Source organism: Chenopodium album, chromosome 1, assembly GCF_948465745.1.
Source record: "Chenopodium album chromosome 1, dcCheAlbu1.1, whole genome shotgun sequence".
NCBI lineage: Eukaryota > Viridiplantae > Streptophyta > Magnoliopsida > Caryophyllales > Amaranthaceae > Chenopodium > Chenopodium album.
The window spans coordinates 39,061,528-39,078,198 of record NC_137834.1 but is presented as its reverse complement, the minus strand read 5'-3'; the positions used below and the strand labels follow the sequence as shown (position 1 = coordinate 39,078,198).

At 40.6% G+C, this 16,671-nt stretch overlaps 1 non-coding gene across 1 annotated transcript; it reads left to right on the top strand.

Annotated features, from left to right (window-relative positions):
• Positions 1-11,653: 11,653 nt before the first annotated feature.
• Positions 11,654-11,759, top strand: LOC145566104 (small nucleolar RNA R71). The gene has a single exon (XR_014095359.1). It is a non-coding gene; the product is annotated as a small nucleolar RNA R71 (small nucleolar RNA).
• The last annotated feature ends 4,912 nt before the right edge of the window (positions 11,760-16,671 follow it).

Genomic DNA, 16,671 nt, shown 5'->3' with positions numbered 1-16,671 from the left:
TGGACGATGACCCAGAAGTTTTTACAGACCAGGAGGATGAGGATCCTCAGCTCGAAACCTTTACAGCCGAGGATGGCTCGCTCAGAATCAAGAGCATCCGGCCTAGAGATATTCTGGAGCGGGGTGCCTCCCAGGCGGGTCCGAGCAGACCCACTGGGCAGCCGGAAGGGGAAACCCAAACGGCCGCTGGATCAGCCCCTGTCACCCGAGACGAACTTATGAGATTCATGACAAGTTTCAAGGGTGAAATTAAGGAGCTGATCACCAAAAGCCGGGCTGGCCCAAGTAAAGGTCAGTCGGCGAAGAAGATTCCTCCAGAGAAGGGGAAGTTAGTCAGAGACCGGCAGCCCACTCCTCATCCAAAGGAGAAGGCAGCCGGGACCATTGATTGGTAAAAAATTCTCCTTCCTGGGAAGAACACCAATAACACTCGCCGGACTCAGCAGCCGGTGAGAAGTAAAAAATCAACTCTTGATGCCCGGGAGATCATTAACCGGAAAAGAAACCAATCACTGTCTAAGTCGGCTTCAACGTCGAACTTTCCAGACAGCTTCAACAATATTTCTGCAGGGAGTGCACCCTCCTTGCATGAGAGCCAGACATGCGGTAATACCGTCCATTCTGGCCCTCACATGATTGGAGCTGTACCGTATGTGCCTACTCAGGCTTACGGACAGTATCCACCTCACTTCATGCAGCCGACCTTCTTTGGAGGTCAGACGACATATCCAAATGTCCATCCATTGGATTGGCAGCTTCGTCTGCTGCGCCTGGGTGAACAGCCTTCTGCGTTCACCCGGGAGATAACCGAGGCGGCCCAGCCGGCCAAGGTTAAGAAATACATAAACACCGCATTCATTACCTAGAGTCTAAGCTATCTCGGAACAAAAAGTGTGAATAACTAAGAGATTAAACTAAGAACGAGATGGATTAAAATTAATATAACTAAGCACCAAGGGAAATGGGTAGATGTAGATGTCATTTGATCATGCAATAACAAAGTAGCAAATCAATGGTAAACTAAACATGCATGAATATCGAAGTAAGGCCCAATCTAACCGCCTTCCGGGGTTAATCGGTTTCTCTTAACATAGCCTCTATGTTTCCAAACTAGAACCATATATTAGAAGGTGCAACCAAAGAACTATCGATAGTAATGAATCTCAACTAAGTCAACTTCCGTTACTTGTTAGCAAAGACTCACCTTTAATCAAGAAACAATGTGCACTTGCAAGAAGATCAAAGAATATCAAGCATGCAAAGACTTTAATCACCATTAACAATACCCCAACATTATAAGCATGAACAATTAGCAACTACACCATCCCCACACCCTTGGCTAGGTGACTACTCACAAATCATATTGAAAACAATATCAATCATCAAATCAATAAGCATCAACATGATTAATAAGCAAAGAAGAAAAATCAAAGCAAATAAGCAAAATCAAAAACAAAGGTAAAGAGAAAGAGTAAGAGATTGCTCATTAATTGAAGATGAAGGTCTAAAAAGGATTGAACAAACTCCTTCTTCAAAATCCAAGTTCATCAATGAAGAAAACCACACTTTCTCTCTCTACCAATGAAGACTAATAGTGTTTCTCTCTCTCTAGATTAAGCTAAAAGTTCCAAAAATTAAAACTAAGTTAATCTAATTAATTCAAAACGTTCTAAGATGGGACTTGTATAGTCCGTACAGAGCCAGCTGAGAAAAGGAGAGGTCCGACCGAACAATGGGAAGGTTCGGCCGGACTACAGGGTAGGTTCGGTCGAACCTCCCTGATCCTGGTCTGGTCGAACTTCTGTGGTTCTACCACTCCTGCAAAATTTCCAAATTGCATCTTGTCCCTGCCTCGACGTTCGGCCGAACCACTAAGCAGGTTCGGCCACACCTTGGTTCGGCCACACCTTCAGGAGGTTCGGCCGAACCTCTTCTGAATCATACTTCCTCCAGCTACCCTTGAGCTTAGCTTCCTCCTCTTGAAAATCCCGATGGTTCCTTCAAAGCATAAGCATGAATATCACAATAAAAACAAAGCAAGAAGACTAAGAAAAGAGAAGATAAAGGAGAAAAAAAGAGGAAGCAAAACTAAGTAAAAATGCTTAGAAAAAGGACCAAACAAGTGCAAATGAGGGGAGAATCCTTAGAGAAAAAGGATAAAAGAGTGGCATAAATGCCACTCATTAAAATCCCCCACACTTGCCTTTTGCTTGTCCTCAAGCAAGGAATACTAAAACAAAAAGACAACACACACAACAAGCATAATATGAAAAGGGTTAAGAAAACCGATCAAACCTCAAGGTAGGAAGTGCTTCAATTGGATTCAAATGTAGGGACATGCATCAAAGAATACTTACCTTTCTCAATCCAAGAGGGAAAACACGTTCCAAGATGCTCATGGTTGAAGGAGACAACCCTAAGCTAAGCATAGAGATCTAATGATTTCATCTTCCGCCCTAGCCCCAACCAAGACGGTCCACGTTCTCTCCACTAGTTTCCATTCATCCCCTAGTTAGCTCCTCATGATTCCTCGAGGGAACCGAAAAAGATATTTCTGTGTGGAACAATGAGGTTATCCCGACATCTCAACTATGCATACTCTCTCTATAGGGTTGAAATCCATCTCCCTCCATCGTTCTTTGACCGCACTCCTCCAAGTCCAAGGGTCTTAACCCGGGTTGTAATGTCATGGCTAGGGGTTAAGGTTGGGAATCAATTTGAAAATTTTGGTGGCAAATCCTAAGTGAAGCAAAAGAGTTGTCATCTCTCAAGAACAACCTAAGAATTGAACCTTAATTCAAATTGCAACCTTCAATACAAATTTCACAACATTACATCATTTCTCCCATCATTTTCTCTTTCTTTTTTTTTCATTTCTTTCACCTCTTTTTTTCCAATTCAATTTTTTTTTTTTTTCAAATTCCTTTTCTCTTTTTTTTTTTTTCTTTTTTTTTCTATTGGTCCTCATACGTTGCATCCTTCCTCACAAACTTTTTGCAAATAGTTTCTTTCATGAACAACTTCCAAAATCTCACTTGAACCAACATTCACAACTTTCTTGTCCCAAAACCAACACTCTCAAACTCGAACCTCACAAGCCAACGCTTCACTAACTACAAGGGTCGGTAGAACATAGGCCGGTAGGTTTGTAATATGGCTAGATCAAGAAAGGGGAATAAGGCCCAAATTGGTTAGCAAGTGGGTGGATGTAAAAATGAAAACCAAATTTGTAACAAAACACAAAGAAAATAAAGCAAAATTAGAAGAAATGCCCTCTTCCTCCTTTAACGTTGTTTGGTCACGATCTCGGGAGCTAAATACCAACACAAAGATTAAGTCATGCATAGTTAAGGATCCAAAGCGCCGCTCACAAGAATGATGAAGGCTAGAACAAATGACGCTCACACGGGATAAAAATAAGCAAATACCAACTAAGGGAATCCTATTCACTACAGAGAGCAACACCATCTTACCACTTTCCCGTGAACTAGGGGTTCAAACGTCCTCAAAAGTTCTAAACCGGGTTACCTTAGCTTATAATGTGTCTGATTCAACCTTAAGCATTCTCAAACCGTGTAATCCCTCATCAACTAGGAAGGTAAGCATTCAAAGTCATGTCATCAAGAGGGCACACAAAGTCTCAAATCCGAATGAATGAGCAAATCCACAACAAAAATATTTCAACTTTCCAAAGTCATGCTTGTTACACAAAAGAGAACAAGAAAAACACACAAGAAAGAGGAAGAAATTAAAAGGTTCATAATCGAGGCATATAAATCAAATAAATCCCAATCGACATACAAGTGATCATTGATATCAACATCAATGATCCCAGGTTCCTTGGAACCACAATCAATCAACCTCGAACCATTCAACTCTTCCTAAACTAAACCTAAACTAAGCACTCAAAGATAAAGAAAAAGAAAAAGAGGAAAGGTCTCACCAAATGCCGCTTGATATAGAAGACAAGGCAATATAACCAATCTCACCAAGGGAGCTCGGGTTGCTCCTTAACTTCCTTCATCTCCGGTCTCAAGCTTCAAGAAAGGTGAGCCAAACAAAAAGAAACTACAACAAAACAAGAAAAAGTTAGAAAACAAAGAGGAAGACTAAAGAAATAAACAAAAAGAAGAAAAATAAATAAAAAGCTATCTACAAAGTTTGGATTAAGGGGATTTGGATTTTCGGGAATTTTGGATTTTTTCTCAGGAGCATCTCCACCTACAAAAACTCAGGAATCATCAAAGAAAATCATCAAAAATCAGCAAAAATAATCATAAAACATCATCATCATCACCATCACATCACCACATCAATATCATCACAACATCACCATCTCATCACATCACCATCACAACATCACCATCACAACATCATCACCACCATCATAACGTCATCAACACCACAAGGCCACTATCCTCACTATCCTCCTTATATGCAAGCAACTACCCTACCACTCTACCCTCCTATGTACACTTCAACCAACCAAAAGGACATCCTCCCCCACACTATTCTTTTGCTCGTCCCGAGCAAAAGTTACAAGTCAGAAGACTGGGGGGAGGGAAGGGAACCCTCATCACGGGGTATCATCTCCTTGCCCCCTAGGTCGAGGAGGGTTAACAGGATCAAACCTGGGAGTATCCATGAAAGGGTGGAAGGGTTGGTTGAAGTGCTCATAGGGCCACCCTTGGTCACCCCAACCGTCATCAAAAGGAGCAGGGGTAGATGTGGATGTCGGGTCATAAGCCGGATCACACCCACCCGGACGATAGGGGTCGTATGGTGGGGTGCCAACGCGTTAGGTAGGGTCGATGGGACCTTCCCAATAAGCGTAGCAAGGGGGTGGGGTTTTGAGGGTCATAGGGTCCCCAATGATTGACCGGACCCTCTTGAGGAAGGTGGTAAGGGTAGTTAACATAGGGCGCTTGAATGCCCGCTTGCACAAGATTGTCATAATTTGCCCTTGCGTAGTACCCCCATTGTTCAATGGAAGCTTGATTGTCTCGACGGATATCATCGAGGGTACTACGAAGGGCATTTAAATCGAAAGGAGGAATGGAAGAAGAGGAAGATGCCTCACCTCCCCCTTGAAAGGGGGGGACGAATTGCTCCGCTTGGGGGGCCGGTGGAGGTTGAGGAACTCCACCCCGGGCTCTAGGTCGTCTCAACTCATTGGGGATGTTTTGATGAGGGATCTTTCATTTGAGAGGAGCGGAGTAGTCCACCGTAGTGAGGGTGGGGTCCGGGAGGACACACCACTCTATCTCCCTATCAACCAAAAGGATGAATCGGCGCTTGCTAGTGGTGTAGTTGATGAACCGGTTGTGACGGAGGGCGCTTATGGAAAGATAGTAGGGAGGGGACTCGTCATTGAGCTCCTCTCGGGATTGGTGCACGGGTGGGAGCAATTCAATTTCTTATTTATATTTCCCATTCTTTAAAGAAAGAGCAATGATAGTAATCATGCCACCCATGAAGATTTCATCACCGAGACGGTTATCCCTAGTATCCAAGAGTCGTTGGATGAATGTTGAAGAGCATTGAAATTTGAGCCGTTGAGGGTTATCGGCCAAGAATAGGCAAGCAACCTCATCCTTTACCATTGAGTCGAGGTTAGCTTTGAAGAACACGGCGTATTGGAGGAGCCGTACAAAATACCTCAAGGCTATGTGAATGATGTTGTTGACCTTTGAGGCGTTAGTTTGAAACCTATCCTTTTTGGTGATACTCCTCCACCACTCTTGCTCGTTGTAAGGTATGCGATGAGAGGAGGTCATTTCGGATGGGTGATCAAGTCCGGTGGCATGCCAAAAGAATATCTCATTTAGCTCACTTTCCGTTAAAGAGTGATCCTCGTTGAACATTCTAAAGTGAATCATAAGTTGAGGATCCTCATCAACATCCTCTGGCTCAAAGACTTCCTTGCGAAGAGAGGCAAGGAATTCCAAAGTTACAGGCTCGTAAGTGTAAGCGTGGAGGTGAATGAAGTCACCCCATCCAAAGTTTTGAGCTAACCTGACCACCTCATCCAAAATACTTAGCTTCCTTAAAGTTTGGGGGCAAAAGAATCTTGTAGAACGGATTTGACGCTTGATGAGTGACTCATAGATGGGCAAAAATTGCTCGTCCGAAGCAACAATGCCATGATCATTGATGCCGGGAGGAGGTGGGAATTGTGGTCCTAAAGATTCTCCCACTCTCTTCCTCTTTGACTTTCCTTTGCCTTTGCCGAACATTTTGATTCTACAAATTCACCAAAAGCATATCATTAGAGCAAATTGATAAGAAATGACATAAGAAGCGAAGTAGCTAGCCAAGGTAAAAGTGTATGCATGAGAGTATACAATTCAAGGCATGCATGAATACATTTGAACCAAGGCTTGAATAAGAATTCCTATGTCATTCCTATATGAGTCCTAACAAAGTCTAGGTGAAATTTGGCAAGATGTCCCCTAATTTTCATGATATCCATTCATCAAACCATCAAAAACAAACCAAAACAATGAATAACAATCTCCAACAACATCCAACTCATGAATTTCTCAATCATAAAATGGTATCATGAACACCCTAGTATGAAATCAACATTCTTAAGCAAAGACATTGAGATCAAAATAAAACCAAGGCAAATATGCATAATCATCATAAAAACATGTTCTACTATCAACAACCAATCAATTGCAACAAGTAAATCCAAAGAACCACATGAATCAAACAAGTTATTACTAACCATTTCAAGAATACCACAATTCATACTTAAATATGTAAAACACGGTAAAACTATGAGAAATTGAAGAAATAAACTTGCAAAAGCTATGAAAACCATACCACAATTGATTGGAAGCAAGTAAAAACCTAAAAACACCAAAGCACTCAAACCCTTGAAATTGGGGAAAATGAAAAGATGGGATTTTTGTGAGGAATTTTTGGTGGAGATTGTAGAAATTGAGTAGAGGATGGAAAATAATTAAGAAAAAAGGTGAAGATTGGAGTGATTTTGATGGAGATTTGAGGTTGTAAGGGGGGGTGTAATGGAGGTTTAGAGTGAGAAGTAGGAGAAAGGGGTAGGTGACGAAAATGGGAATGAAGGGTCACGAAAATTTTCAGCAGCATAAAAATTATGGCAGCAGCAATTTTTTTCAAATCTGAAGAATGGTTCGGCCAAACCAAGGGTATGTTCGGTCGAACCACAGTGACAGTTCGGTCGAACTCACCTTTGGTTCGGTCGAACCATGGCCAAAATTCATTTTTCTAAAATCCAGGCAGGAAGTTCCAACAAATTTGCGAAAATAGAGGAGTGACCGAACCTGGAGAGAGTTCGGTCGAACTACAGAGCATGTTCGATCGAACCTCCCCAGGGTTTGGTCAAACCTATGTTGAAACTTCATTTTTGCAAATTTTGGCATAATGTTGCTGAAATTTTTCAAAAATTGAGGAGTGACCGAACCCAGGAAAGTTCGGCCGAACTACAGTACAAGTTCGGTCGAACCATCATTAGGTTCGGTCGAACCTTCTGCCAGAATGCAAAATTGAGTTCTTGGCAGAATGTTGCCATAAATCCTTGAAAATGCTGCAGTGGCCGAACATAAAGTGGTTCGATTAAACTCCCATAAAGAATCGCACAAGTAAAAATAGTCCTTAACACACATCTAAACACCATACAATCATGCTAGATGCAAAGCATATCAAAAACCCAAACACAATCAAAACTCATAAATCCCAACAATCCAAAGTTGTAGATGGAAAAATAGAATCAACATGAAAAGAAGAAAGTAGAAAAAGGTTAGAAACTCGGGTTGCCTCCCGGAAGCGCTTTTGGTTTACGTCGTTAGCTCGACGTTCCTTGAGTTGATCAAGGAGGGTCAAATTGACGATGCACATCAAGAAGAGTCGCGGATATCGGTTCATCACTTGGGAATCCTTCATAATAGGGCTTGAGACGGTGACCGTTGACTTTGAAAGGAGAGTGGCCATATTGGAAGATTTCATAAGCACCATATGGGAACACTTCCGTGACAATGTACGGCCCACTCCATCTTGATCGGAGCTTGCCCGGAAAGAGCTTCAATCGCGAGTTGAAGAGGAGCACCTTTTGCCCCTTGAAAAAATCTTTCTTGATGATTGGGGCATCGTGCCAAGCTTTTGCTCTTGCCTTATACATACTTGCATTCTCATAGGCATTCATCCTCAAATCCTCTAGCTCATGCAACTCTAGAAGCCTTCGCTCTCCCGCACTATGGAGATCCAAGTTGACTTGCTTGATCGCCCAATAAGCACGATTCTCCATCTCCACGGGCAAATGACAATTCTTCCCATATACGAGCTTGTAGGGGGTGGTTCCTATCGGAGTCTTGAAGGCGGTCCTATAAGCCCATAGTGAATCAATGAGTTTGGAGGACCAATCCTTCCTTGTCCTAGCAACCGTCTTCTCTAAAATCACCTTGAGCTCTCTATTGGTGACCTCCGCTTGACCACTCGTTTGAGGGTGGTAAGCAAGCCCTCGCTTGTGAGACACCCCATACTTATCAAGTAGTCGAACGAAGGTGTGGTGCTTGAAATGCGATCCCCCATCACTAATTATTGCTCTTGGAACACCAAATCTTGGGAAGATCACTTTCTTGAAAAGATTGACCACCACCTTGGAGTCATTCATTGGAGAAGCCACGGCCTCCGCCCACTTAGACACATAGTCAACGGCGGCCAAAATATACTTGTTCCCATGTGAAGAAATGAAAGGGCCTATGAAGTCTATAGCCCACACATCAAAAACTTCAAGCTCAAGGATGGGGTTTTGCGGCAGCTCATCCCTTCTAGAAATATTCTCCATCCGTTGACATCTATCACAAGTCTTGACAAACATCCAAGCATCCTTGAATAGAGAAGGCCAAAAGAGCATAGATTGAAGAACCTTTGAGGCGGTCTTTTGAGCACTCATATGCCCACCACAAGGAGAAGAGTGGCACATATGGAGAACACTTTGAACCTCGTCGTTGGGGACGCATCTCCTCAACAAACCATCGACCCTTCTCTTCAACAAAATCGGATCATCCCAAATATATCAAGAAGCTTAGCCACTTCCTTCCGCACAACCTCTTGCATGGAAGGGTTAAACTTTCTTTGCCTTTGCCTAACGGGTTTGGCATCTTCCTCTAGATCAATTTTGTGCATACATAAAGATGGACTAATACCTTTGATATCATCAATGGTATAACCCAAAGCTTTCTTGTGTTTTCTCAAAACATTGATCAAGAGGGAGGTTTGCTCCTCCGTTAGGTTAGAATTTACAATCACGGGGAAAGACTCATCGGGACCAAGAAATGCATACCTCAAGCCCAAAGGTAGAGGTTTCAAGTCTACCTTTGGTGCTCCCTTACCATTGGGGCTCTCTTCTCTTTCTTCAACTTGAAAGAGGTCATGAATTTAAGGAGCCTCTTCTTCCATGCTCGCATCCTTGCACTCCTTCTTGCTTTCCTCAAGCAAATCCTCATAGAATTGTATGTCTTCTTTGTGAGTACCTATCTTTGATTCATTCAACAACACACTTTCAAGAGGATCATTAGTAGCATGCAAGTGGGAGCGAGAAAATTCATTAAGAACGGTATCAAGAACATCTACCCTAAAGCATTCACCACTTGAGGAGGGTTGTTGCATGACATTATTCAAATCAAACTCAATAGAATCATTGTCAATCTTCAAGGATATCTTCCCCTCCTTCCCATCGATGATAGCTCTAGAAGTAGCTAGAAATGGTCTATCCAAAATTGTAGGAATCCTCTCATCCTCATCCATCTCTAGCACATAGAAATCCACGGGGAATGTGAACTTTCCTACCCTAAGGGGAATGTCCTCAACTTTGCCCATGGGGAACTTAAAAGAATGGTCCGCTAGTTGGAGAGTAATGTTAGTGGGGGAGAGGGTTCCTACACTAAGCTTTTGGTAGACGGAATAGGGCATGAGACTCACACTTGCTCCTAAATCACACAAGGCTTTATCAAATTCAATGCCATTGATAGAACAAGGGATGGAAAAGTTACCCGGATCTTTCAATTTGGTAGGAAGTTTGTTGGAAAGAATTGCACTACAATTGGCGGTCAAACTCACCATCTCACACTCCCTTCTTCCACTCAAAAGGTCTTTCAAAAATTTGGAATAGAGGGGCATTTGCTTCATAGCATCAACAAAAGGGACGGAAATATGCAAATTCTTAATGACTTCCAAAAACTTCTCAAATTGGGCATCAAGTTTAGCTCTCACAAATCGTTGTGGAAAGGGTAACTTCTCCTCTCTAGGTTGGAGATTTAGGGGCAAGGGGGTGGCTTCTTTTTCCTTGGGCACCTCAACATTTTTTTTCTTTTCAACACTCAATGGCTCATTGGGTTTTTCACCCTCATTCTCTAACTCCACCTCTCCTTGGGGTTCTTCCTCAACTAAAGGGTCACTCCCTACTACCTTCCCACTCCTAGTTGTTACGGCATACAAAGATTTTGGGTTGACTCCTTGACTTGGGATGTGAGAAGAAGAAGAAGAAGAAGAAGAAGAAGAAGAAGAAGAAGAATAAGAAGAAGAAGAAGAAGAAGAAGAAGAAGAAGAAGAAGAAGAAGGGGATGAATTAGATGCAAGTTGAGCAATTTGGGTCTCAAGAATTTTCATATGAGCATTGGTTCGTTTTTTGGCCTCTTCATGTTTCTTTTGATCCTCCTCACGCATTTTCAAAAGAGCATCTAATTTAGCCATCACGGGATCAATTGGAGGGGCTTCAAGTTGAAGAGGTTGTTGAGGTGGAGGAAGTTGGGGTTGATGGAAACCCGGAGGCCTATTAGTTTGGGCATAGTTAGAAACAAATTGGCCTCTATTGCCTCCGGTGCCTTGGTTAGGAACATTGCTTTGTTGATTATTTCCCATGTTACCTTGGTCACCAAAATTTTGATTTTGATGGTCATGGTATCGGGAATTAGGTTGTTGGTTTTGATTACCATACCCCCTTTGGTTAGAGTAGCCTCTTCCATTGAAATTGGAAGGGCCTCCCCCACCATGGTATTGGTTATCATAACCACCACCACTTTGGTTCCAACCACGGTTTCCACCTTGATTCCAATTCCCCATTTGATTGGAGTTTGGCCTCAAGTTTCCTACATTTCCCATTCTAGGAGCAAAATTCATAGCATTAACATTTTCCATATTATCATCATGTTCATGGGAAGGGGGTTGAACTTCACAAGCATATACACAATGAGAGGTATCATGATCATAGGTTTCACAATTAGAGCAAAACATGCATCCTTGGGGCATTGTATTGTAAGAAGAGGAGGAGGAAGTATCCATACCATTGCCTCCCTTGGTTGAAGGGGAGGTATTACCATGAGGGTTGGACCTTTCTTTCATCAATTCATCCATTTGCTTGGTCATTTTGGAGATTTGGGTAGAAAGGTTGTCGATTGCGTTGGCTTGCTCCAATGCATAAACACCCTTACTAGAAGTAGCATCCCTTTTTCCTTCGTACCAATCATCATAGTGCCTTGTGGCCTCCTCTATAATATACTCCACTTCATGCTCTCCTTTGTTCATGATTGGACCGCCGGCCGCGGCGTCTAGGCTTGTTCTTCCTTGAGGTGTGAGACCTCCATAGAAAGTGTGAATGAGTTGATACTTGGGTATCCCATGGTGTGGGCATTGACGTTGAAGTTCTTTGTATCATTCCCATGCCGCACTTAGAGACTCACCACTCTTTTGGCGAAAACCTTGAATCAAAGACCGAGCCTCGGCGGTCTTCCTATGGTTATAAAACCTCCTCAAGAAAGTCGTAGTCACTTGGTCCCATGTTGTGAGAGAATTAGGGGGCACCTCCTTCTCTAGCCATTCTAGACCTCTCCCAATTAGCGAAAATGGAAACATTTTGAGGCGAATATATTCTTGAGTCACTCCATTGGCCTTTATTGTGTCACAATATTTCTCAAACTCTTTTAGGTGCTCATGAGGACTCTCAAACTTTCCACCCGAGAATTGTTTCCTCTCAATCAAAGAAATCAAATTAGGCTTGATCTCGAAATTGTTGGCTTGAGTAGTAGGAGTTAGGATCCCACTTTGCGCTCTAAAAGCTTCGGGGGCCCCAAGACGACTCAAAGGCGTATTCTCTCCCATTTTAGAACCTTCTTCACTCTCGAACTTATAGGTTGAGAAAGGGTTGATTTTCGAACTCGAAGATGAGTTAGGGCTATCTAATTCTTCACTTGAGGGTGAAGAGGGTGGAGTATCTTCTAATTCTCTTACTTCTCTCGTTGGAGTGTGGGAATTTCTACTCCTTGCTCTTGCTTCTCTTCGAAGTACGGACAAAGACCTCTCTAGCTCTGGATCGATAGGAATCAAAGATCTTGAGCGGGTTCGTCCTCTGTTAATACAACAAAGCTAAGAAGAACGTAAGCACTGACAAGTAACAAAAGTAGCAAACACTAACAAATAAAAGATGAGATAGTCTCAAACAAGCAATGAAATAGCAATGGAAGCCGTCTCCCCGGCAACGGCGCCAATTTGACAATGGAATAATTGCGTCGTCAAACAACTACACCAAAGTCAAATACAATTTATAACACTCGACTCAACCTATTACAAATATAGGGCAAGTAGAGGGATCGAACCACAGGGAGAAATGCATAAACACCGCATTCATTACCTAGAGTCTAAGCTATCTCGGAACAAAAAGTGTGAATAACTAAGAGATTAAACTAAGAACGAGATGGATTAAAATTAATATAACTAAGCACCAAGGGAAATGGGTAGATGTAGATGCCGTTTGATCATGCAATAACAAAGTAGCAAATCAATGGTAAACTAAACATGCATGAATATCGAAGTAAGGCCCAATCTAACCGCCTTCCGGGGTTAATCGGTTTCTCCTAACATAGCCACTATGTTTCCACACTAGAACCATATATTAGAAGTTGCAATCAAAGAACTATCGATAGTAATGAATCTCAACTAGGTCAACTTCCGTTACTTGTTAGCAAAGACTCACCTTTAATCAACTAACAATGTGCACTTGCAAGAAGATCAAAGAATATCAAGCATGCAAATACTTTAATCACCATTAACAATACCCCAACATTATAAGCATGAACAATTAGCAACTACACCATCCCCACACCCTTGGCTAGGTGACTACTCACAAATCATATTGAAAACAATATCAATCATCAAATCAATAAGCATCAACATGATTAATAAGCAAAGAAGAAAAATCAAAGCAAATAAGCAAAATAAAAAACAAAGGTAAAGAGAAGAGTAAAAGATTGCTCATTAATTGAAGATGAAGGTCTACAAAGGATTGAACAAACTCCTTCTTCAAAATCCAAGTTCATCAATGAAGAAAACCACACTTTCTCTCTCTACTAATGAAGACTAATAGTGTTTCTCTCTCTCTCTCTAGATTAAGCTAAAAGTTCCTAAAATTTAAACTAAGTTAATCTAATTAATTCAAAACGTTCTAAGATGGGACTTATATAGTCCGTACAGAGCCAGCTGAGAAAAGGAGAGGTCCGACCGAACAATGGGAAGGTTCGGTCGGACTACAGGGTAGGTTCGGCCAAACAATGGGTAGGTTCGGTCGAACCTCCCTGATCCTGGTCTGGTCGAACTTCTGTGGTTCGACCACTCTTGCAAAATTACCAAATTGCATCTTGTCCTGCCTCGACGTTCGGCCGAACCACTGAGCAGGTTCGGCCACACCTTGGTTCGGCCGAACCTCTTCTGAATCATACTTCCTCCAGCTTCCCTTGAGCTTAGCTTCCTCCTCTTGAAAATCCTGATGGTTCCTACAAAAAATAAGCATGAAAATCACAATAAAAACAAACTGAGAAGACTAAGAAAAGAGAAGATAAAGGAGAAAGAAAAGAGGAAGCAAAACTAAGTAAAAATGCTTAGAAAAAGGGCCAAACAAGTGCAAATGAGGGCCGGGTGCGAGAGACATACTTAGAAAGAACAAGGCACGCCCGATCGGGCGGTGCCTCGCCCGATCGGGCGTGTGTTATTATTAGGTTGTTTAATCGTCGTTTAAGATTGTTTTAGTTTAGGATTCTTGCTTAATATAAATACTTTTCCGTTAAGAAAGTTTAGTATTCTTCTTTTACTCTTTCTTAATTCTTTTCTTAGATTTTCTCTCTCTACTTAGCTTTTAGATTAGTTTCTCTCTCTCATATACTTTTGTTCTTTACTCTACTCTTAATTCTAGATTACTTTGGTAACGATTTCTTCTACTTTAATCTCAGTTATTTATTTTAATTCTTTCATCATGTCTTATTTTATTGATTTGATTAGTTTAGATTTAATTATGTGTGAGTAGTTTTATTTCTAGGGTTTATGGGGATCCATAAATAATATGAAGGGGTAATTTATTGTTGTTGATTATCAATGCTAGATTAATTTCCTATTGATTGATTTAATGCTCTATGACTAGATTAGGCCTGATCTTTTATGCATGAGTTTGGAAATATTGATTCGAGATTCGAGAGATGAGAATTAATGTTTAGGTCTAGTTTCAATAGGCAAGTTAATTTATAAATGGTTAAGTCGAGATTCGAGAGATGAGATTTAATGCCGGTATATTAATTGTGTGATTGTAATACGTAGCGAAAGCCCTTTTTTATCTGAGTAATTTATGCATTGATGATTGATTATTATGTTTTACCATAGAATGTTATTTACTAGTGAACCTATGCCCTAGGTCTTTTATTCATTGATTTCCTATATTCTTATTCTTCCCTACTTTTAATCTCCGTAGTTTAGTTTCCTTTGATTATAATATATTTGTTACTTTATAATTTAGATTGCTTGAATTAATTAGGAATAGAAAGACCCGTTTCCCTGTGGATTCGACCCTACTTCCCTATCTATTATTAGTTAGTGGTTTTAGGAATTACTTTTGATTCGGGGATACGACTTTAGCCTGTCATATAATTAAGGTGATTTTGGGTGTTTGAATCATGTTTTTCATGCTTGAATTATCTTGCAATCAATCCCTAATAGGTGTATGATATTTGGTTACGATTATATTAGGTTTTGTGATGATTTTTTTGGTACTTAAAATCTGATTATGTGCATATAAGACTGTAGTTTCTGCAGTGGTTATTGGTTGTGAATGAGCCATGAATTCAATGATTTTATTTTATATTATTGTAGAGGATTGTTTTACTATCAATTTGATATATTATGGGTAAAATTCGAAGGTGTTTAAGGCCTCCAAATGACTGATTTTGTGAGACAAGTTGTGCTGCCAACGTGAATGAGGACGTGATATTAGATAGGGTTTATGAGCATGTAAATATCTTATTTTTGTGACCAATTGAATATATATTCTAGATTATCATGTTAGGATTATATAGGAGTTTGTATCTTAGTCAAAATATGTGTGTTGAGGCAAAATTCTATCTTTGGTATGGATGTACTTTTGAGTTAGTGTGCTGTAGGGACAGCTTGTGTTTTGCCTGTTCCTAGGCTTTGGATTATTTATTTGTGTTTATTTTATTTCCTAAATTGAATTAGTATCATGTTAGGCTCACCTAATTAATTATGGCATGATTCTAAGCAAGTTTGATCTGTTTTAGTAGCTTATAACTAAGTATAGGAACTGCTGCCATCCACAGTGAAAGGAGTGTGATTAGAGAGCTTTCAAGATGTGTTTTGCCAAATTTCTAAGCCTAAATGCGTAATTAACATGACATATTGTGTTTTTAGAGTGTGTAATAAAATGGGCTAAGATTAGTTTCATGTTTAATGTTGGTATTGGGGTTGTTTTGTGTGAATGGTACTATTGGAACCCAAATTGGGGCTGTTGTGTTTATGATTTTATTTAAGCATGTTAACTCTAGAATTTTAAGGCCGAAATAGTTTTATATGATGCTTATTGAGTATATATGTGCCCTATTTTTTATTTTGCATTTGAAGTATGTTTGATTGGGTTTTTATGATGATTTTTGGACTCGTATCTTGATGCCCTATTTTGGTTGTTTTATAAAATTGTAGTTTGGATTTTTGGTTTTATCAAATGAATTTATGGAATTTTTATAACTATTATATAGTAGCTGAAATTATATTTTAGATAAGTGATGCATGAATTTTTAAGTATTATAAACCCCTGAAGTGAAATATTTTGATGTGTTTGAATATGTGTGGGTGGTAATTGTATTGTCGACGTCATAATGCTTTGGAGAAGGATAACACTGTCTTTAGCATTACTTCGCCAAGAGTTGTGAATGCACTTAATTGTTGAACTCCGATAATTAATTATATTCCCAAACTCAGACGATACCTTTGTGATTTATTAAGTTGAAGTGCGCTTTGAAATGGCGTTTCAATTGAATTTAAGAAATATGATTTTCTTATGCAGTTTGAATTGAGTGTAAGACCATTTTTGGCTTCTCTATAGATTTCTGAGTGAAATATATTATATTAAGTATTTTAAGTGATTTTTGAATTGTGGGTGGGGCCATAGTCGGGTGTGAGGCCGAGTTTCTTCCCGATGGTTAATGAACATGCTAACTACCTGGATTGCGAGTCTTAGGTAGCTCAACTTGGGTTAATTGTTGTCATCCGGGGGTGTGTAAGTCCTTATAGGCATCTACCCATAATCGGGAGCTGTCCAATCTTAGACACAGTCTCTACGAGATGACCGGGGGTTCGTCC